The sequence below is a fragment of the Oncorhynchus mykiss genome, unplaced genomic scaffold (assembly GCF_013265735.2).
Source record: "Oncorhynchus mykiss isolate Arlee unplaced genomic scaffold, USDA_OmykA_1.1 un_scaffold_322, whole genome shotgun sequence".
Classification (NCBI taxonomy): domain Eukaryota; kingdom Metazoa; phylum Chordata; class Actinopteri; order Salmoniformes; family Salmonidae; genus Oncorhynchus; species Oncorhynchus mykiss.
This window is the reverse complement of record NW_023493771.1, coordinates 153,956-175,105: the sequence shown is the minus strand read 5'-3', so window position 1 is coordinate 175,105 and position 21,150 is coordinate 153,956. Positions and strand designations below refer to the sequence as shown.

Below are 21,150 nucleotides of genomic sequence, written 5' to 3'. Positions count from 1 at the left end.
ATATTTGTGATTGTGGCTGAATTTACTCCTGCCAGATGCCTTTTAATATAATGTTGCGCTGACGAACATTGCGCTACATCTTTTGCCCTTTAAGGCCATTCAACAGCTAACAAACATTAGAAAACTACAGGGCTACTTCCTTGAAAATGTTGCTGCACTTTCGATGCACGTTAACACAACCATTGGAACAAAGTGTTGTTGTTTCGTAAACTCCATGTTCAGTTGGATGAGAGCACAAATGGCCAGCGATCTAGCGTCAGTATTAAATACACCAAAAGTCTCTGTGGCGCAATTGGTTAGCGCGTTAGGCTGTTAATCTAAAGGTTGGTGGTTCGAAGCCCACCCAGGGACGACAGTTTTCATGTTGTTGTGCTCCATGATGTCGATGTGACGTCCTGTACCTGTTATGAGATTCCTGTTAAATTGCCGTGCTGAGGGTCAATGTCAACACAAGCCTCTCTCGTGCAATCAGTTAGTGTGTTTGACTGTCAATCTAAAGGTTGGTACTTTGACACCACCCAGGGATGACATTTTTCAGATTGTGAAGTCCCCTTCCTGACTTGGCGTGAGCTTCCATGAGACTTTGGCCTGCTGAGGTCAGTATACCCACAAGTCTCTGTGGTGCAATTTGTTGGCGCGTTAGACTGTTCATTTAAAAGTTGGTGATTTGAGCCCACCCAGGATGCTGTCTTCTATTTGTAGTGATATGGAAGACCTTCCTGGCCTTACAGTAAGCTTGCTTTTGACCTGCTGTGTTTCCTGTTGTAACATGTGATTGGTGTGATGTTGAACATGAAAGATGACAAGTTACTATAACTACTGGTAAAATGGCTGTCAATGGTCTCTGATCTTCTGTTACTCAATAGCTTGATCATTCTGTGTTCTCCAAGGAACATATAATTTATTCTTATTAATCTGGCTAGTATGACAACGTAAATGATGTCAATCTGGTATGAAAAACATATTATTTATATTTATCTCGCAAGAAGGACATTGTTGGTCCAGTGTGTTTGTGTGTAAATGTATGCCTATACGCCATGAAAGTGACTAGCCCCTTCATCATTCTTCCGGAGTCAGTCCCCTAATTATTTTGAATGGGCTTGGCGATTATATATTACATTTGTGAAAATGCAGTTGTTTAAAATATATATTTATCATAATATATTTGTGATTGTGGCTGAATTTACTCCTGCCAGATGCTTTTAATATAATGTTTGCGCTGACGAACATTGCGCTACATCTTGCCCTTTTAAGGCCATTCAAAAAGCTAACAAACATTAGAAAACATACAGGGCTACTTCCTTGAAAATGTTGCTGCACTTTCGATGCACGTTAACACAACCATTGGAACAAAGTGTTGTTGTTTCGTAAACTCCATGTTCAGTTGGATGAGAGCACAAATGGCCAGCGATCTAGCGTCAGTAATAAATACACCACACGTCTCTGTGGCGCAATTGGTTAGCGTGTTAGACTGTTAATCTAAAGGTTGGTGGTTCGAGCCCACCCAGGGACGACAGTTTTCAGTTTGTTGTGCTCCATGATGTCGATGTGACGTCCTGTACCTGTTATGAGATTCCTGTTAAATTGCCGTGCTGAGGGTCAATGCCAACACAAGCCTCCTCTCGTGCAATCAGTTAGTGTGTTGACTGTCAATCTAAAGGTTGGTGCTTGACACCACCCAGGGATGACATTTTTCCAGATTGTGAAGTCCCCCTTCCTGACTTGGCGTGAGCTTTCCATGAGACTTTGGCCTGCTGAGGGTCAGTATAACCACAAGTCCTCTGTGGTGCAATTTGTTGGCGCGTTAGACTGTTCATTTAAAAGTTGGTGATTTGAGCCCACCCAGGGATGCTGTCTTTCTATTTGTAGTGATATGGAAGACCTTCCTGGCCTTACAGTAAGCTTGATTTTGACCTGCTGTGTTTCCTGTTGTAACATGTGATTGGTGTGATGTTGAACATGAAAGATGACAAGTTTACTATAACTACTGGTAAAATGGCTGTCATGGTCTCTGATCTTCTGTTACTCAATAGCTTGATCATTCTGTGTTCTCCAAGGAACATATAATTTATTCTTATTCATCTGCTAGTATGACAACGTAAATGATGTCAATCTGGTATGAAAAAACATATTATTTATATTTATCTCGCAAAGAAGGACATTGTTGGTCCAGTGTGTTTGTGTGTAAATGTATGCCTATACGCCATGAAAGTGACTAGCCACTTCATCATTCTTCCGGAGTCAGTCCCCTAATTATTTTTGAATGGGCTTGGCGATTATATATTACATTTGTGAAAATGCAGTTGTTTAAAATATATATTTATCATAATATATTTGTGATTGTGGCTGAAATTTACTCCTGCCAGATGCCTTTTAATATAATGTTGCGCTGACGAACATTGCGCTACATCTTTGCCCTTTTAAGGCCATTCAAAAAGCTAACAAACATTAGAAACTACAGGGCTATTCCTTGAAAATGTTGCTGCACTTTCGATGCACGTTAACACAACCATTGGAACAAAGTGTTGTTGTTTCGTAACTCCATGTTCAGTTGGATGAGAGCACAAATGGCCAGCGATCTAGCGTCAGTAATAAATACACCACACGTCTCTGTGGCGCAATTGGTTAGCGTGTTAGACTGTTAATCTAAAGGTTGGTGGTTCGAGCCCACCCAGGGACGACAGTTTTCAGTTTGTTGTGCTCCATGATGTCGATGTGACGTCCTGTACCTGTTATGAGATTCCTGTTAAATTGCCGTGCTGAGGGTCAATGCCAACACAAGCCTCTCTCGTGCAATCAGTTAGTGTGTTTGACTGTCAATCTAAAGGTTGGTGCTTTGACACCACCCAGGGATGACGTTTTTCAGATTGTGAAGTCCCCTTCCTGACTTGGCGTGAGCTTCCATGAGACTTTGGCCTGCTGAGGGTCAGTATAACCACAAGTCTCTGTGGTGCAATTTGTTGGCGCGTTAGACTGTTCATTTAAAAGTTGGTGATTTGAGCCCACCCAGGGATGCTGTCTTTCTATTTCTAGTGATATGGAAGACCTTCCTGGCCTTACAGTAAGCTTGCTTTTGACCTGCTGTGTTTCCACTTGTAACATGTGATTGGTGTGTTGTTGAACATGAAAGATGACAAGTTACTATACCTACTGGTAAAATTGCTGTCAATGGTCTCTGATCTTCTGTTACTCAATAGCTTGATCATTCTGTGTTCTCCAAGGAACATATAATTTATTCTTATTAATCTGGCTAGTATGACAATGTAAATGATGTCAATCTGGTATGAAAAAACATATTATTTATATTTATCTCGCAAGAAGGACAATGTTGGTCCAGTGTGTTTGTGTGTAAATGTATGCCTATACGCCATGAAAGTGACTAGCCACTTCATCATTCTTCCGGAGTCAGTCCCCTAATTATTTTTGAATGGGCTTGGCGATTATATATTACATTTGTGAAAATGCAGTTGTTTAAATATATATTTATCATAATATATTTGTGATTGTGGCTGAATTTACTCCTGCCAGATGCCTTTTAATATAATGTTGCGCTGACGAACATTGCGCTACATCTTTGCCCTTTTAAGGCCATTCAAAAAGCTAACAAACATTAGAAAACTACAGGGCTACTTCCTTGAAAATGTTGCTGCACTTTCGATGCACGTTAACACAACCATTGGAACAAAGTGTTGTTGTTTCGTAAACTCCATGTTCAGTTGGATGAGAGCACGAATGGCCAGTGATCTAGCATCAGGATTAAATACACCACAAGTCTCTGTGGCGCAATTGGTTAGCGCGTTAGACTGTTAATCTAAAGGTTGGTGGTTCAAGCCCACCCAGGGACGACAGTTTTCAGTTTGTTGTGCTCCATGATGTCGATGTGACGTCCTGTACCTGTTATGAGATTCCTGTTAAATTGCCGTGCTGAGGGTCAATGCCAACACAAGCCTCTCTCGTGCAATCAGTTAGCGTGTTTGACTGTCAATCTAAAGGTTGGTGCTTTGACACCACCCAGGGATGACATTTTTCAGATTGTGGAGATGTGAACTGACCCTTCCTGACTTGGCGTGAGCTTCCATGAGACTTTGGCCTGCTGAGGGTCAGTATAACCACAAGTCTCTGTGGTGCAATTTGTTGGCGCGTTAGACTGTTCATTTAAAAGTTGGTGATTTGAGCCCACCCAGGGATGCTGTCTTTCTATTTCTAGTGATATGGAAGACCTTCCTGGCCTTACAGTAAGCTTGCTTTTGACCTGCTGTGTTTCCTGTTGTAACATGTGATTGGTGTTGTTGAACATGAAAGATGACAAGTTACTATACCTACTGGTAAAATGGCTGTCAATGGTCTCTGATCTTCTGTTACTCAATAGCTTGATCATTCTGTGTTCTCCAAGGAACATATAATTTATTCTTATTCATCTGGCTAGTATGACAATGTAAATTATGTCAATCTGGTATGAAAAAACGTATTATTTATATTTATCTCGCGAGAAGGACAATGTTGGTCCAGTGTGGTTTGTGTGTAAATGTATGCCTATACGCCATGAAAGTGACTAGCCACTTCATCATTCTTCCGGAGTCAGTCCCCTAATTATTTTTGAATGGGCTTGGCGATTATATATTACATTTGTGAAAATGCAGTTGTTTAAAATATATATTTATCATAATATATTTGTGATTGTGGCTGAATTTACTCCTGCCAGATGCCTTTTAATATAATGTTGCGCTGACGAACATTGCGCTACATCTTTGCCCTTTTAAGGCCATTCAAACAGCTAACAAACATTAGAAAACTACAGGGCTACTTCCTTGAAAATGTTGCTGCACTTTCGATGCACGTTAACACAACCATTGGAACAAAGTGTTGTTGTTTCGTAAACTCCATGTTCAGTTGGATGAGAGCACAAATGGCCAGCGATCTAGCGTCAGTATTAAATACACCACAAGTCTCTGTGGCGCAATTGGTTAGCGCGTTAGGCTGTTAATCTAAAGGTTGGTGGTTCGAGCCCACCCAGGGACGACAGTTTTCAGTTTGTTGTGCTCCATGATGTCGATGTGACGTCCTGTACCTGTTATGAGATTCCTGTTAAATTGCCGTGCTGAGGGTCAATGCCAACACAAGCCTCTCTCGTGCAATCAGTTAGTGTGTTTGACTGTCAATCTAAAGGTTGGTGCTTTGACACCACCCAGGGATGACATTTTTCAGATTGTGAAGTCCCCCTTCCTGTCTTGGCGTGAGCTTCCATGAGACTTTGGCCTGCTGAGGGTGAGTATAACCACACGTCTCTGTGGTGCAATTTGTTGGCGCGTTAGACTGTTCATTTAAAAGTTGGTGATTTGAGCCCACCCAGGGATGCTGTCTTTCTATTTCTAGTGATATGGAAGACCTTCCTGGCCTTACAGTAAGCTTGCTTTTGACCTGCTGTGTTTCCACTTGTAACATGTGATTGGTGTGTTGTTGAACATGAAAGATGACAAGTTACTATACCTACTGGTAAAATTGCTGTCAATGGTCTCTGATCTTCTGTTACTCAATAGCTTGATCATTCTGTGTTCTCCAAGGAACATATAATTTATTCTTATTAATCTGGCTAGTATGACAACGTAAATGATGTCAATCTGGTATGAAAAAACATATTATTTATATTTATCTCGCGAGAAGGACAATGTTGGTCCAGTGTGTTTGTGTGTAAATGTATGCCTATACGCCATGAAAGTGACTAGCCACTTCATCATTCTTCCGGAGTCAGTCCCCTAATTATTTTTGAATGGGCTTGGCGATTATATATTACATTTGTGAAAATGCAGTTGTTTAAAATATATATTTATCATAATATATTTGTGATTGTGGCTGAATTTACTCCTGCCAGATGCCTTTTAATATAATGTTGCGCTGACGAACATTGCGCTACATCTTTGCCCTTTTAAGGCCATTCAAACAGCTAACAAACATTAGAAAACTACAGGGCTACTTCCTTGAAAATGTTGCTGCACTTTCGATGCACGTTAACACAACCATTGGAACAAAGTGTTGTTGTTTCGTAAACTCCATGTTCAGTTGGATGAGAGCACAAATGGCCAGCGATCTAGCGTCAGTATTAAATACACCACAAGTCTCTGTGGCGCAATTGGTTAGCGCGTTAGGCTGTTAATCTAAAGGTTGGTGGTTCGAGCCCACCCAGGGACGACAGTTTTCAGTTTGTTGTGCTCCATGATGTCGATGTGACGTCCTGTACCTGTTATGAGATTCCTGTTAAATTGCCGTGCTGAGGGTCAATGTCAACACAAGCCTCTCTCGTGCAATCAGTTAGTGTGTTTGACTGTCAATCTAAAGGTTGGTACTTTGACACCACCCAGGGATGACATTTTTCAGATTGTGAAGTCCCCCTTCCTGACTTGGCGTGAGCTTCCATGAGACTTTGGCCTGCTGAGGGTCAGTATAACCACAAGTCTCTGTGGTGCAATTTGTTGGCGCGTTAGACTGTTCATTTAAAAGTTGGTGATTTGAGCCCACCCAGGGATGCTGTCTTTCTATTTGTAGTGATATGGAAGACCTTCCTGGCCTTACAGTAAGCTTGCTTTTGACCTGCTGTGTTTCCTGTTGTAACATGTGATTGGTGTGATGTTGAACATGAAAGATGACAAGTTACTATAACTACTGGTAAAATGGCTGTCAATGGTCTCTGATCTTCTGTTACTCAATAGCTTGATCATTCTGTGTTCTCCAAGGAACATATAATTTATTCTTATTAATCTGGCTAGTATGACAACGTAAATGATGTCAATCTGGTATGAAAAAACATATTATTTATATTTATCTCGCAAGAAGGACATTGTTGGTCCAGTGTGTTTGTGTGTAAATGTATGCCTATACGCCATGAAAGTGACTAGCCACTTCATCATTCTTCCGGAGTCAGTCCCCTAATTATTTTTGAATGGGCTTGGCGATTATATATTACATTTGTGAAAATGCAGTTGTTTAAAATATATATTTATCATAATATATTTGTGATTGTGGCTGAATTTACTCCTGCCAGATGCCTTTTAATATAATGTTGCGCTGACGAACATTGCGCTACATCTTTGCCCTTTTAAGGCCATTCAAAAAGCTAACAAACATTAGAAAACTACAGGGCTACTTCCTTGAAAATGTTGCTGCACTTTCGATGCACGTTAACACAACCATTGGAACAAAGTGTTGTTGTTTCGTAAACTCCATGTTCAGTTGGATGAGAGCACAAATGGCCAGCGATCTAGCGTCAGTAATAAATACACCACACGTCTCTGTGGCGCAATTGGTTAGCGTGTTAGACTGTTAATCTAAAGGTTGGTGGTTCGAGCCCACCCAGGGACGACAGTTTTCAGTTTGTTGTGCTCCATGATGTCGATGTGACGTCCTGTACCTGTTATGAGATTCCTGTTAAATTGCCGTGCTGAGGGTCAATGCCAACACAAGCCTCTCTCGTGCAATCAGTTAGTGTGTTTGACTGTCAATCTAAAGGTTGGTGCTTTGACACCACCCAGGGATGACATTTTTTCAGATTGTGAAGTCCCCCTTCCTGACTTGGCGTGAGCTTCCATGAGACTTTGGCCTGCTGAGGGTCAGTATAACCACAAGTCTCTGTGGTGCAATTTGTTGGCGCGTTAGACTGTTCATTTAAAAGTTGGTGATTTGAGCCCACCCAGGGATGCTGTCTTTCTATTTGTAGTGATATGGAAGACCTTCCTGGCCTTACAGTAAGCTTGATTTTGACCTGCTGTGTTTCCTGTTGTAACATGTGATTGGTGTGATGTTGAACATGAAAGATGACAAGTTACTATAACTACTGGTAAAATGGCTGTCAATGGTCTCTGATCTTCTGTTACTCAATAGCTTGATCATTCTGTGTTCTCCAAGGAACATATAATTTATTCTTATTCATCTGGCTAGTATGACAACGTAAATGATGTCAATCTGGTATGAAAAAACATATTATTTATATTTATCTCGCAAGAAGGACATTGTTGGTCCAGTGTGTTTGTGTGTAAATGTATGCCTATACGCCATGAAAGTGACTAGCCACTTCATCATTCTTCCGGAGTCAGTCCCCTAATTATTTTTGAATGGGCTTGGCGATTATATATTACATTTGTGAAAATGCAGTTGTTTAAAATATATATTTATCATAATATATTTGTGATTGTGGCTGAATTTACTCCTGCCAGATGCCTTTTAATATAATGTTGCGCTGACGAACATTGCGCTACATCTTTGCCCTTTTAAGGCCATTCAAAAAGCTAACAAACATTAGAAAACTACAGGGCTACTTCCTTGAAAATGTTGCTGCACTTTCGATGCACGTTAACACAACCATTGGAACAAAGTGTTGTTGTTTCGTAAACTCCATGTTCAGTTGGATGAGAGCACAAATGGCCAGCGATCTAGCGTCAGTAATAAATACACCACACGTCTCTGTGGCGCAATTGGTTAGCGTGTTAGACTGTTAATCTAAAGGTTGGTGGTTCGAGCCCACCCAGGGACGACAGTTTTCAGTTTGTTGTGCTCCATGATGTCGATGTGACGTCCTGTACCTGTTATGAGATTCCTGTTTAAATTGCCGTGCTGAGGGTCAATGCCAACACAAGCCTCTCTCGTGCAATCAGTTAGTGTGTTTGACTGTCAATCTAAAGGTTGGTGCTTTGACACCACCCAGGGATGACGTTTTTTCAGATTGTGAAGTCCCCCTTCCTGACTTGGCGTGAGCTTCCATGAGACTTTGGCCTGCTGAGGGTCAGTATAACCACAAGTCTCTGTGGTGCAATTTGTTGGCGCGTTAGACTGTTCATTTAAAAGTTGGTGATTTGAGCCCACCCAGGGATGCTGTCTTTCTATTTCTAGTGATATGGAAGACCTTCCTGGCCTTACAGTAAGCTTGCTTTTGACCTGCTGTGTTTCCACTTGTAACATGTGATTGGTGTGTTGTTGAACATGAAAGATGACAAGTTACTATACCTACTGGTAAAATTGCTGTCAATGGTCTCTGATCTTCTGTTACTCAATAGCTTGATCATTCTGTGTTCTCCAAGGAACATATAATTTATTCTTATTAATCTGGCTAGTATGACAATGTAAATGATGTCAATCTGGTATGAAAAAACATATTATTTATATTTATCTCGCAAGAAGGACAATGTTGGTCCAGTGTGTTTGTGTGTAAATGTATGCCTATACGCCATGAAAGTGACTAGCCACTTCATCATTCTTCCGGAGTCAGTCCCCTAATTATTTTTGAATGGGCTTGGCGATTATATATTACATTTGTGAAAATGCAGTTGTTTAAAATATATATTTATCATAATATATTTGTGATTGTGGCTGAATTTACTCCTGCCAGATGCCTTTTAATATAATGTTGCGCTGACGAACATTGCGCTACATCTTTGCCCTTTTAAGGCCATTCAAAAAGCTAACAAACATTAGAAAACTACAGGGCTACTTCCTTGAAAATGTTGCTGCACTTTCGATGCACGTTAACACAACCATTGGAACAAAGTGTTGTTGTTTCGTAAACTCCATGTTCAGTTGGATGAGAGCACGAATGGCCAGTGATCTAGCATCAGGATTAAATACACCACAAGTCTCTGTGGCGCAATTGGTTAGCGCGTTAGACTGTTAATCTAAAGGTTGGTGGTTCAAGCCCACCCAGGGACGACAGTTTTCAGTTTGTTGTGCTCCATGATGTCGATGTGACGTCCTGTACCTGTTATGAGATTCCTGTTAAATTGCCGTGCTGAGGGTCAATGCCAACACAAGCCTCTCTCGTGCAATCAGTTAGCGTGTTTGACTGTCAATCTAAAGGTTGGTGCTTTGACACCACCCAGGGATGACATTTTTCAGATTGTGGAGATGTGAACTGACCCTTCCTGACTTGGCGTGAGCTTCCATGAGACTTTGGCCTGCTGAGGGTCAGTATAACCACAAGTCTCTGTGGTGCAATTTGTTGGCGCGTTAGACTGTTCATTTAAAAGTTGGTGATTTGAGCCCACCCAGGGATGCTGTCTTTCTATTTCTAGTGATATGGAAGACCTTCCTGGCCTTACAGTAAGCTTGCTTTTGACCTGCTGTGTTTCCTGTTGTAACATGTGATTGGTGTTGTTGAACATGAAAGATGACAAGTTACTATACCTACTGGTAAAATGGCTGTCAATGGTCTCTGATCTTCTGTTACTCAATAGCTTGATCATTCTGTGTTCTCCAAGGAACATATAATTTATTCTTATTAATCTGGCTAGTATGACAATGTAAATGATGTCAATCTGGTATGAAAAAACGTATTATTTATATTTATCTCGCGAGAAGGACAATGTTGGTCCAGTGTGTTTGTGTGTAAATGTATGCCTATACGCCATGAAAGTGACTAGCCACTTCATCATTCTTCCGGAGTCAGTCCCCTAATTATTTTTGAATGGGCTTGGCGATTATATATTACATTTGTGAAAATGCAGTTGTTTAAAATATATATTTATCATAATATATTTGTGATTGTGGCTGAATTTACTCCTGCCAGATGCCTTTAATATAATGTTGCGCTGACGAACATTGCGCTACATCTTTGCCCTTTTAAGGCCATTCAAACAGCTAACAAACATTAGAAAACTACAGGGCTACTTCCTTGAAAATGTTGCTGCACTTTCGATGCACGTTAACACAACCATTGGAACAAAGTGTTGTTGTTTCGTAAACTCCATGTTCAGTTGGATGAGAGTACAAATGGCCAGCGATCTAGCGTCAGTATTAAATACACCACAAGTCTCTGTGGCGCAATTGGTTAGCGCGTTAGACTGTTAATCTAAAGGTTGGTGGTTCGAGCCCACCCAGGGACGACAGTTTTCAGTTTGTTGTGCTCCATGATGTCGATGTGACGTCCTGTACCTGTTATGAGATTCCTGTTAAATTGCCTTGCTGAGGGTCAATGCCAACACAAGCCTCTCTCGTGCAATCAGTTAGTGTGTTTGACTGTCAATCTAAAGGTTGGTGCTTTGACACCACCCAGGGATGATATTTTTCAGATTGTGAAGTCCCCCTTCCTGACTTGGCGTGAGCTTCCATGAGACTTTGGCCTGCTGAGGGTCAGTATAACCACAAGTCTCTGTGGTGCAATTTGTTGGCGCGTTAGACTGTTCATTTAAAAGTTGGTGATTTGAGCCCACCCAGGGATGCTGTCTTTCTATTTCTAGTGATATGGAAGACCTTCCTGGCCTTACAGTAAGCTTGCTTTTGACCTGCTGTGTTTCCTGTTGTAACATGTGATTGGTGTGTTGTTGAACATGAAAGATGACAAGTTACTATAACTACTGGTAAAATGGCTGTCAATGGTCTCTGATCTTCTGTTACTCAATAGCTTGATCATTCTGTGTTCTCCAAGGAACATATAATTTATTCTTATTAATCTGGCTAGTATGACAACGTAAATGATGTCAATCTGGTATGAAAAAACGTATTATTTATATTTATCTCGCGAGAAGGACAATGTTGGTCCAGTGTGTTTGTGTGTAAATGTATGCCTATACCCCATGAAAGTGACTAGCCACTTCATCATTCTTCCGGAGTCAGTCCCCTAATTATTTTTGAATGGGCTTGGCGATTATGTATTACATTTGTGAAAATGCAGTTGTTTAAAATATATATTTATCATAATATATTTGTGATTGTGGCTGAATTTACTCCTGCCAGATGCCTTTTAATATAATGTTGCGCTGACGAACATTGCGCTACATCTTTGCCCTTTTAAGGCCATTCAAACAGCTAACAAACATTAGAAAACTACAGGGCTACTTCCTTGAAAATGTTGCTGCACTTTCGATGCACGTTAACACAACCATTGGAACAAAGTGTTGTTGTTTCGTAAACTCCATGTTCAGTTGGATGAGAGCACAAATGGCCAGCGATCTAGCGTCAGTATTAAATACACCACAAGTCTCTGTGGCGCAATTGGTTAGCGTGTTAGACTGTTAATCTAAAGGTTGGTGGTTCGAGCCCACCCAGGGACGACAGTTTTCAGTTTGTTGTGCTCCATGATGTCGATGTGACGTCCTATACCTGTTATGAGATTCCTGTTAAATTGACGTGCTGAGGGTCAATGCCAACACAAGCCTCTCTCGTGCAATCAGTTAGTGTGTTCGACTGTCAATCTAAAGGTTGGTGCTTTGACACCACCCAGGGATGACATTTTTCAGATTGTGAAGTCCCCCTTCCTGACTTGGCGTGAGCTTCCATGAGACTTTGGCCTGCTGAGGGTCAGTATAACCACAAGTCTCTGTGGTGCAATTTGTTGGCGCGTTAGACTGTTCATTTAAAAGTTGGTGATTTGAGCCCACCCAGGGATGCTGTCTTTCTATTTCTAGTGATATGGAAGACCTTCCTGGCCTTACAGTAAGCTTGCTTTTGACCTGCTGTGTTTCCTGTTGTAACATGTGATTGGTGTGTTGTTGAACATGAAAGATGACAAGTTAGTATACCTACTGGTAAAATGGCTGTCAATGGTCTCTGATCTTCTGTTACTCAATAGCTTGATCATTCTGTGTTCTCCAAGGAACATATAATTTATTCTTATTAATCTGGCTAGTATGACAATGTAAATGATGTCAATCTGGTATGAAAAAACGTATTATTTATATTTATCTCGCGAGAAGGACAATGTTGGTCCAGTGTGTTTGTGTGTAAATGTATGCCTATACGCCATGAAAGTGACTAGCCACTTCATCATTCTTCCGGAGTCAGTCCCCTAATTATTTTTGAATGGGCTTGGCGATTATATATTACATTTGTGAAAATGCAGTTGTTTAAGATATATATTTATCATAATATATTTGTGATTGTGGCTGAATTTACTCCTGCCAGATGCCTTTTAATATAATGTTGCGCTGACGAACATTGCGCTACATCTTTGCCCTTTTAAGGCCATTCAAACAGCTAACAAACATTAGAAAACTACAGGGCTACTTCCTTGAAAATGTTGCTGCACTTTCGATGCACGTTAACACAACCATTGGAACAAAGTGTTGTTGTTTCGTAAACTCCATGTTCAGTTGGATGAGAGTACAAATGGCCAGCGATCTAGCGTCAGTATTAAATACACCACAAGTCTCTGTGGCGCAATTGGTTAGCAAGTTAGACTGTTAATCTAAAGGTTGGTGGTTCGAGCCCACCCAGGGTCGACAGTTTTCAGTTTGTTGTGCTCCATGATGTCGATGTGACGTCCTGTTATGAGATTCCTGTTAAATTGCCGTGCTGAGGGTCAATGCCAACACAAGCCTCTCTCGTGCAATCAGTTAGTGTGTTTGACTGTCAATCTAAAGGTTGGTGCTTTGACACCACCCAGGGATGACATTTTTCAGATTGTGAAGTCCCCCTTCCTCACTTGGCGTGAGCTTCCATGAGACTTTGGCCTGCTGAGGGTCAGTATAACCACAAGTCTCTGTGGTGCAATTTGTTGGCGCGTTAGACTGTTCATTTAAAAGTTGGTGATTTGAGCCCACCCAGGGATGCTGTCTTTCTATTTCTAGTGATATGGAAGACCTTCCTGGCCTTACAGTAAGCTTGCTTTTGACCTGCTGTGTTTCCTGTTGTAACATGTGATTGGTGTGTTGTTGAACATGAAAGATGACAAGTTACTATACCTACTGGTAAAATGGCTGTCAATGGTCTCTGATCTTCTGTTACTCAATAGCTTGATCATTCTGTGTTCTCCAAGGAACATATAATTTATTCTTATTAATCTGGCTAGTATGACAATGTAAATGATGTCAATCTGGTATGAAAAAACGTATTATTTATATTTATCTCGCGAGAAGGACAATGTTGGTCCAGTGTGTTTGTGTGTAAATGTATGCCTATACGCCATGAAAGTGACTAGCCACTTCATCATTCTTCCGGAGTCAGTCCCCTAATTATTTTTGAATGGGCTTGGCGATTATATATTACATTTGTGAAAATGCAGTTGTTTAAGATATATATTTATCATAATATATTTGTGATTGTGGCTGAATTTACTCCTGCCAGATGCCTTTTAATATAATGTTGCGCTGACGAACATTGCGCTACATCTTTGCCCTTTTAAGGCCATTCAAACAGCTAACAAACATTAGAAAACTACAGGGCTACTTCCTTGAAAATGTTGCTGCACTTTCGATGCACGTTAACACAACCATTGGAACAAAGTGTTGTTGTTTCGTAAACTCCATGTTCAGTTGGATGAGAGTACAAATGGCCAGCGATCTAGCGTCAGTATTAAATACACCACAAGTCTCTGTGGCGCAATTGGTTAGCGCGTTAGACTGTTAATCTAAAGGTTGGTGGTTCGAGCCCACCCAGGGTCGACAGTTTTCAGTTTGTTGTGCTCCATGATGTCGATGTGACGTCCTGTTATGAGATTCCTGTTAAATTGCCGTGCTGAGGGTCAATGCCAACACAAGCCTCTCTCGTGCAATCAGTTAGTGTGTTTGACTGTCAATCTAAAGGTTGGTGCTTTGACACCACCCAGGGATGACATTTTTCAGATTGTGAAGTCCCCCTTCCTCACTTGGCGTGAGCTTCCATGAGACTTTGGCCTGCTGAGGGTCAGTATAACCACAAGTCTCTGTGGTGCAATTTGTTGGCGCGTTAGACTGTTCATTTAAAAGTTGGTGATTTGAGCCCACCCAGGGATGCTGTCTTTCTATTTCTAGTGATATGGAAGACCTTCCTGGCCTTACAGTAAGCTTGCTTTTGACCTGCTGTGTTTCCTGTTGTAACATGTGATTGGTGTGTTGTTGAACATGAAAGATGACAACTTACTATACCTACTGGTAAAATGGCTGTCAATGGTCTCTGATCTTCTGTTACTCAATAGCTTGATCATTCTGTGTTCTCCAAGGAACATATAATTTATTCTTATTAATCTGGCTAGTATGACAATGTAAATGATGTCAATCTGGTATGAAAAAACGTATTATTTATATTTATCTCGCGAGAAGGACAATGTTGGTCCAGTGTGTTTGTGTGTAAATGTATGCCTATACGCCATGAAAGTGACTAGCCACTTCATCATTCTTCCGGAGTCAGTCCCCTAATTATTTTTGAATGGGCTTGGCGATTATATATTACATTTGTGAAAATGCAGTTGTTTAAGATATATATTTATCATAATATATTTGTGATTGTGGCTGAATTTACTCCTGCCAGATGCCTTTTAATATAATGTTGCGCTGACGAACATTGCGCTACATCTTTGCCCTTTTAAGGCCATTCAAACAGCTAACAAACATTAGAAAACTACAGGGCTACTTCCTTGAAAATGTTGCTGCACTTTCGATGCACGTTAACACAACCATTGGAACAAAGTGTTGTTGTTTCGTAAACTCCATGTTCAGTTGGATGAGAGTACAAATGGCCAGCGATCTAGCGTCAGTATTAAATACACCACAAGTCTCTGTGGCGCAATTGGTTAGCGCGTTAGACTGTTAATCTAAAGGTTGGTGGTTCGAGCCCACCCAGGGACGACAGTTTTCAGTTTGTTGTGCTCCATGATATCGATGTGACGTCCTGTACCTGTTATGAGATTCCTGTTAAATTGCCGTGCTGAGGGTCAATGCCAAAACAAGCCTCTCTCGTGCAATCAGTTAGTGTGTTTGACTGTCAATCTAAAGGTTGGTGCTTTGACACCACCCAGGGATGATATTTTTCAGATTGTGAAGTCCCCCTTCCTGACTTGGCGTGAGCTTCCATGAGACTTTGGCCTGCTGAGGGTCAGTATAACCACAAGTCTCTGTGGTGCAATTTGTTGGCGCGTTAGACTGTTCATTTAAAAGTTGGTGATTTGAGCCCACCCAGGGATGCTGTCTTTCTATTTCTAGTGATATGGAAGACCTTCCTGGCCTTACAGTAAGCTTGCTTTTGACCTGCTGTGTTTCCTGTTGTAACATGTGATTGGTGTGTTGTTGAACATGAAAGATGACAAGTTACTATAACTACTGGTAAAATGGCTGTCAATGGTCTCTGATCTTCTGTTACTCAATAGCTTGATCATTCTGTGTTCTCCAAGGAACATATAATTTATTCTTATTAATCTGGCTAGTATGACAACGTAAATGATGTCAATCTGGTATGAAAAAACGTATTATTTATATTTATCTCGCGAGAAGGACAATGTTGGTCCAGTGTGTTTGTGTGTAAATGTATGCCTATACGCCATGAAAGTGACTAGCCACTTCATCATTCTTCCGGAGTCAGTCCCCTAATTATTTTTGAATGGGCTTGGCGATTATGTATTACATTTGTGAAAATGCAGTTGTTTAAAATATATATTTATCATAATATATTTGTGATTGTGGCTGAATTTACTCCTGCCAGATGCCTTTTAATATAATGTTGCGCTGACGAACATTGCGCTACATCTTTGCCCTTTTAAGGCCATTCAAACAGCTAACAAACATTAGAAAACTACAGGGCTACTTCCTTGAAAATGTTGCTGCACTTTCGATGCACGTTAACACAACCATTGGAACAAAGTGTTGTTGTTTCGTAAACTCCATGTTCAGTTGGATGAGAGCACAAATGGCCAGCGATCTAGCGTCAGTATTAAATACACCACAAGTCTCTGTGGCGCAATTGGTTAGCGTGTTAGACTGTTAATCTAAAGGTTGGTGGTTCGAGCCCACCCAGGGACGACAGTTTTCAGTTTGTTGTGCTCCATGATGTCGATGTGACGTCCTGTACCTGTTATGAGATTCCTGTTAAATTGACGTGCTGAGGGTCAATGCCAACACAAGCCTCTCTCGTGCAATCAGTTAGTGTGTTCGACTGTCAATCTAAAGGTTGGTGCTTTGACACCACCCAGGGATGATATTTTTCAGATTGTGAAGTCCCCCTTCCTGACTTGGCGTGAGCTTCCATGAGACTTTGGCCTGCTGAGGGTCAGTATAACCACAAGTCTCTGTGGTGCAATTTGTTGGCGCGTTAGACTGTTCATTTAAAAGTTGGTGATTTGAGCCCACCCAGGGATGCTGTCTTTCTATTTCTAGTGATATGGAAGACCTTCCTGGCCTTACAGTAAGCTTGCTTTTGACCTGCTGTGTTTCCTGTTGTAACATGTGATTGGTGTGTTGTTGAACATGAAAGATGACAAGTTACTATAACTACTGGTAAAATGGCTGTCAATGGTCTCTGATCTTCTGTTACTCAATAGCTTGATCATTCTGTGTTCTCCAAGGAACATATAATTTATTCTTATTAATCTGGCTAGTATGACAACGTAAATGATGTCAATCTGGTATGAAAAAACGTATTATTTATATTTATCTCGCGAGAAGGACAATGTTGGTCCAGTGTGTTTGTGTGTAAATGTATGCCTATACGCCATGAAAGTGACTAGCCACTTCATCATTCTTCCGGAGTCAGTCCCCTAATTATTTTTGAATGGGCTTGGCGATTATGTATTACATTTGTGAAAATGCAGTTGTTTAAAATATATATTTATCATAATATATTTGTGATTGTGGCTGAATTTACTCCTGCCAGATGCCTTTTAATATAATGTTGCGCTGACGAACATTGCGCTACATCTTTGCCCTTTTAAGGCCATTCAAACAGCTAACAAACATTAGAAAACTACAGGGCTACTTCCTTGAAAATGTTGCTGCACTTTCGATGCACGTTAACACAACCATTGGAACAAAGTGTTGTTGTTTCGTAAACTCCATGTTCAGTTGGATGAGAGCACAAATGGCCAACGATCTAGCGTCAGTATTAAATACACCACAAGTCTCTGTGGCGCAATTGGTTAGCGTGTTAGACTGTTAATCTAAAGGTTGGTGGTTCGAGCCCACCCAGGGACGACAGTTTTCAGTTTGTTGTGCTCCATGATGTCGATGTGACGTCCTGTACCTGTTATGAGATTCCTGTTAAATTGACGTGCTGAGGGTCAATGCCAACACAAGCCTCTCTCGTGCAATCAGTTAGTGTGTTCGACTGTCAATCTAAAGGTTGGTCCTTTGACACCACCCAGGGATGACATTTTTCAGATTGTGAAGTCCCCCTTCCTGACTTGGCGTGAGCTTCCATGAGACTTTGGCCTGCTGAGGGTCAGTATAACCACAAGTCTCTGTGGTGCAATTTGTTGGCGCGTTAGACTGTTCATTTAAAAGTTGGTGATTTGAGCCCACCCAGGGATGCTGTCTTTCTATTTCTAGTGATATGGAAGACCTTCCTGGCCTTACAGTAAGCTTGCTTTTGACCTGCTGTGTTTCCTGTTGTAACATGTGATTGGTGTGTTGTTGAACATGAAAGATGACAAGTTACTATACCTACTGGTAAAATGGCTGTCAATGGTCTCTGATCTTCTGTTACTCAATAGCTTGATCATTCTGTGTTCTCCAAGGAACATATAATTTATTCTTATTAATCTGGCTAGTATGACAATGTAAATGATGTCAATCTGGTATGAAAAAACGTATTATTTATATTTATCTCGCGAGAAGGACAATGTTGGTCCAGTGTGTTTGTGTGTAAATGTATGCCTATACGCCATGAAAGTGACTAGCCACTTCATCATTCTTCCGGAGTCAGTCCCCTAATTATTTTTGAATGGGCTTGGCGATTATATATTACATTTGTGAAAATGCAGTTGTTTAAAATATATATTTATCATAATATATTTGTGATTGTGGCTGAATTTACTCCTGCCAGATGCCTTTTAATATAATGTTGCGCTGACGAACATTGCGCTACATCTTTGCCCTTTTAAGGCCATTCAAAAAGCTAACAAACATTAGAAAACTACAGGGCTACTTCCTTGAAAATGTTGCTGCACTTTCGATGCACGTTAACACAACCATTGGAACAAAGTGTTGTTGTTTCGTAAACTCCATGTTCAGTTGGATGAGAGCACAAATGGCCAGCGATCTAGCGTCAGTATTAAATACACCACAAGTCTCTGTGGTGCAATTTGTTGGCGCGTTAGACTGTTCATTTAAAAGTTGGTGATTTGAGCCCACCCAGGGATGCTGTCTTTCTATTTCTAGTGATATGGAAGACCTTCCTGGCCTTACAGTAAGCTTGCTTTTGACCTGCTGTGTTTCCTGTTGTAACATGTGATTGGTGTGTTGTTGAACATGAAAGATGACAAGTTACTATACCTACTGGTAAAATGGCTGTCAATGGTCTCTGATCTTCTGTTACTCAATAGCTTGATCATTCTGTGTTCTCCAAGGAACATATAATTTATTCTTATTAATCTGGCTAGTATGACAATGTAAATGATGTCAATCTGGTATGAAAAAACGTATTATTTATATTTATCTCGCGAGAAGGACAATGTTGGTCCAGTGTGTTTGTGTGTAAATGTATGCCTATACGCCATGAAAGTGACTAGCCACTTCATCATTCTTCCGGAGTCAGTCCCCTAATTATTTTTGAATGGGCTTGGCGATTATATATTACATTTGTGAAAATGCAGTTGTTTAAAATATATATTTATCATAATATATTTGTGATTGTGGCTGAATTTACTCCTGCCAGATGCCTTTTAATATAATGTTGCGCTGACGAACATTGCGCTACATCTTTGCCCTTTTAAGGCCATTCAAACAGCTAACAAACATTAGAAAACTACAGGGCTACTTCCTTGAAAATGTTGCTGCACTTTCGATGCACGTTAACACAACCATTGGAACAAAGTGTTGTTGTTTCGTAAACTCCATGTTCAGTTGGATGAGAGTACAAATGGCCAGCGATCTAGCGTCAGTATTAAATACACCACAAGTCTCTGTGGCGCAATTGGTTAGCGCGTTAGACTGTTAATCTAAAGGTTGGTGGTTCGAGCCCACCCAGGGACGACAGTTTTCAGTTTGTTGTGCTCCATGATGTCGATGTGACGTCCTGTACCTGTTATGAGATTCCTGTTAAATTGCCGTGCTGAGGGTCAATGCCAACACAAGCCTCTCTCGTGCAATCAGTTAGTGTGTTTGACTGTCAATCTAAAGGTTGGTGCTTTGACACCACCCAGGGATGACATTTTTCAGATTGTGAAGTCCCCCTTCCTGACTTGGCGTGAGCTTCCATGAGACTTTGGCCTGCTGAGGGTCAGTATAACCACAAGTCTCTGTGGTGCAATTTGTTGGCGCGTTAGACTGTTCATTTAAAAGTTGGTGATTTGAGCCCACCCAGGGATGCTGTCTTTCTATTTCTAGTGATATGGAAGACCTTCCTGGCCTTACAGTAAGCTTGCTTTTGACCTGCTGTGTTTCCTGTTGTAACATGTGATTGGTGTGTTGTTGAACATGAAAGATGACAAGTTACTATACCTACTGGTAAAATGGCTGTCAATGGTCTCTGATCTTCTGTTACTCAATAGCTTGATCATTCTGTGTTCTCCAAGGAACATATAATTTATTCTTATTAATCTGGCTAGTATGACAATGTAAATGATGTCAATCTGGTATGAAAAAACGTATTATTTATATTTATCTCGCGAGAAGGACAATGTTGGTCCAGTGTGTTTGTGTGTAAATGTATGCCTATACGCCATGAAAGTGACTAGCCACTTCATCATTCTTCCGGAGTCAGTCCCCTAATTATTTTTGAATGGGCTTGGCGATTATATATTACATTTGTGAAAATGCAGTTGTTTAAAATATATATTTATCATAATATATTTGTGATTGTGGCTGAATTTACTCCTGCCAGATGCCTTTTAATATAATGTTGCGCTGACGAACATTGCGCTACATCTTTGCCCTTTTAAGGCCATTCAAACAGCTAACAAACATTAGAAAACTACAGGGCTACTTCCTTGAAAATGTTGCTGCACTTTCGATGCACGTTAACACAACCATTGGAACAAAGTGTTGTTGTTTCGTAAACTCCATGTTCAGTTGGATGAGAGTACAAATGGCCAGCGATCTAGCGTCAGTATTAAATACACCACAAGTCTCTGTGGCGCAATTGGTTAGCGCGTTAGACTGTTAATCTAAAGGTTGGTGGTTCGAGCCCACCCAGGGACGACAGTTTTCAGTTTGTTGTGCTCCATGATGTCGATGTGACGTCCTGTACCTGTTATGAGATTCCTGTTAAATTGCCGTGCTGAGGGTCAATGCCAACACAAGCCTCTCTCGTGCAATCAGTTAGTGTGTTTGA

General features: G+C 40.8%; 17 non-coding genes across 17 annotated transcripts; all 17 read left to right on the top strand.

The window, feature by feature from the left end:
- Nucleotides 1–277: 277 nt before the first annotated feature.
- trnan-guu lies at nucleotides 278–352 on the top strand. The gene has a single exon. It is a non-coding gene; the product is annotated as a tRNA-Asn (tRNA).
- A 1,087-nt stretch (nucleotides 353–1,439) lies between these two features.
- Nucleotides 1,440–1,513, top strand: trnan-guu. The gene has a single exon. It is a non-coding gene; the product is annotated as a tRNA-Asn (tRNA).
- Nucleotides 1,514–2,606: 1,093 nt separating this feature from the next.
- trnan-guu lies at nucleotides 2,607–2,680 on the top strand. The gene has a single exon. It is a non-coding gene; the product is annotated as a tRNA-Asn (tRNA).
- A 1,091-nt stretch (nucleotides 2,681–3,771) lies between these two features.
- On the top strand, nucleotides 3,772–3,845 carry trnan-guu. Its single transcript has one exon. It is a non-coding gene; the product is annotated as a tRNA-Asn (tRNA).
- A 1,100-nt stretch (nucleotides 3,846–4,945) lies between these two features.
- Nucleotides 4,946–5,019, top strand: trnan-guu. Its single transcript has one exon. It is a non-coding gene; the product is annotated as a tRNA-Asn (tRNA).
- A 1,093-nt stretch (nucleotides 5,020–6,112) lies between these two features.
- On the top strand, nucleotides 6,113–6,186 carry trnan-guu. Its single transcript has one exon. It is a non-coding gene; the product is annotated as a tRNA-Asn (tRNA).
- A 1,093-nt stretch (nucleotides 6,187–7,279) lies between these two features.
- trnan-guu lies at nucleotides 7,280–7,353 on the top strand. Its single transcript has one exon. It is a non-coding gene; the product is annotated as a tRNA-Asn (tRNA).
- Nucleotides 7,354–8,447: 1,094 nt separating this feature from the next.
- trnan-guu lies at nucleotides 8,448–8,521 on the top strand. Its single transcript has one exon. It is a non-coding gene; the product is annotated as a tRNA-Asn (tRNA).
- Nucleotides 8,522–9,616: 1,095 nt separating this feature from the next.
- Nucleotides 9,617–9,690, top strand: trnan-guu. The gene has a single exon. It is a non-coding gene; the product is annotated as a tRNA-Asn (tRNA).
- Nucleotides 9,691–10,788: 1,098 nt separating this feature from the next.
- On the top strand, nucleotides 10,789–10,862 carry trnan-guu. Its single transcript has one exon. It is a non-coding gene; the product is annotated as a tRNA-Asn (tRNA).
- A 1,093-nt stretch (nucleotides 10,863–11,955) lies between these two features.
- Nucleotides 11,956–12,029, top strand: trnan-guu. Its single transcript has one exon. It is a non-coding gene; the product is annotated as a tRNA-Asn (tRNA).
- Nucleotides 12,030–14,283: 2,254 nt separating this feature from the next.
- On the top strand, nucleotides 14,284–14,360 carry trnan-guu. The gene has a single exon. It is a non-coding gene; the product is annotated as a tRNA-Asn (tRNA).
- Nucleotides 14,361–15,444: 1,084 nt separating this feature from the next.
- Nucleotides 15,445–15,518, top strand: trnan-guu. The gene has a single exon. It is a non-coding gene; the product is annotated as a tRNA-Asn (tRNA).
- Nucleotides 15,519–16,611: 1,093 nt separating this feature from the next.
- On the top strand, nucleotides 16,612–16,685 carry trnan-guu. Its single transcript has one exon. It is a non-coding gene; the product is annotated as a tRNA-Asn (tRNA).
- A 1,093-nt stretch (nucleotides 16,686–17,778) lies between these two features.
- Nucleotides 17,779–17,852, top strand: trnan-guu. The gene has a single exon. It is a non-coding gene; the product is annotated as a tRNA-Asn (tRNA).
- Nucleotides 17,853–19,776: 1,924 nt separating this feature from the next.
- trnan-guu lies at nucleotides 19,777–19,850 on the top strand. Its single transcript has one exon. It is a non-coding gene; the product is annotated as a tRNA-Asn (tRNA).
- A 1,093-nt stretch (nucleotides 19,851–20,943) lies between these two features.
- On the top strand, nucleotides 20,944–21,017 carry trnan-guu. Its single transcript has one exon. It is a non-coding gene; the product is annotated as a tRNA-Asn (tRNA).
- The last annotated feature ends 133 nt before the right edge of the window (nucleotides 21,018–21,150 follow it).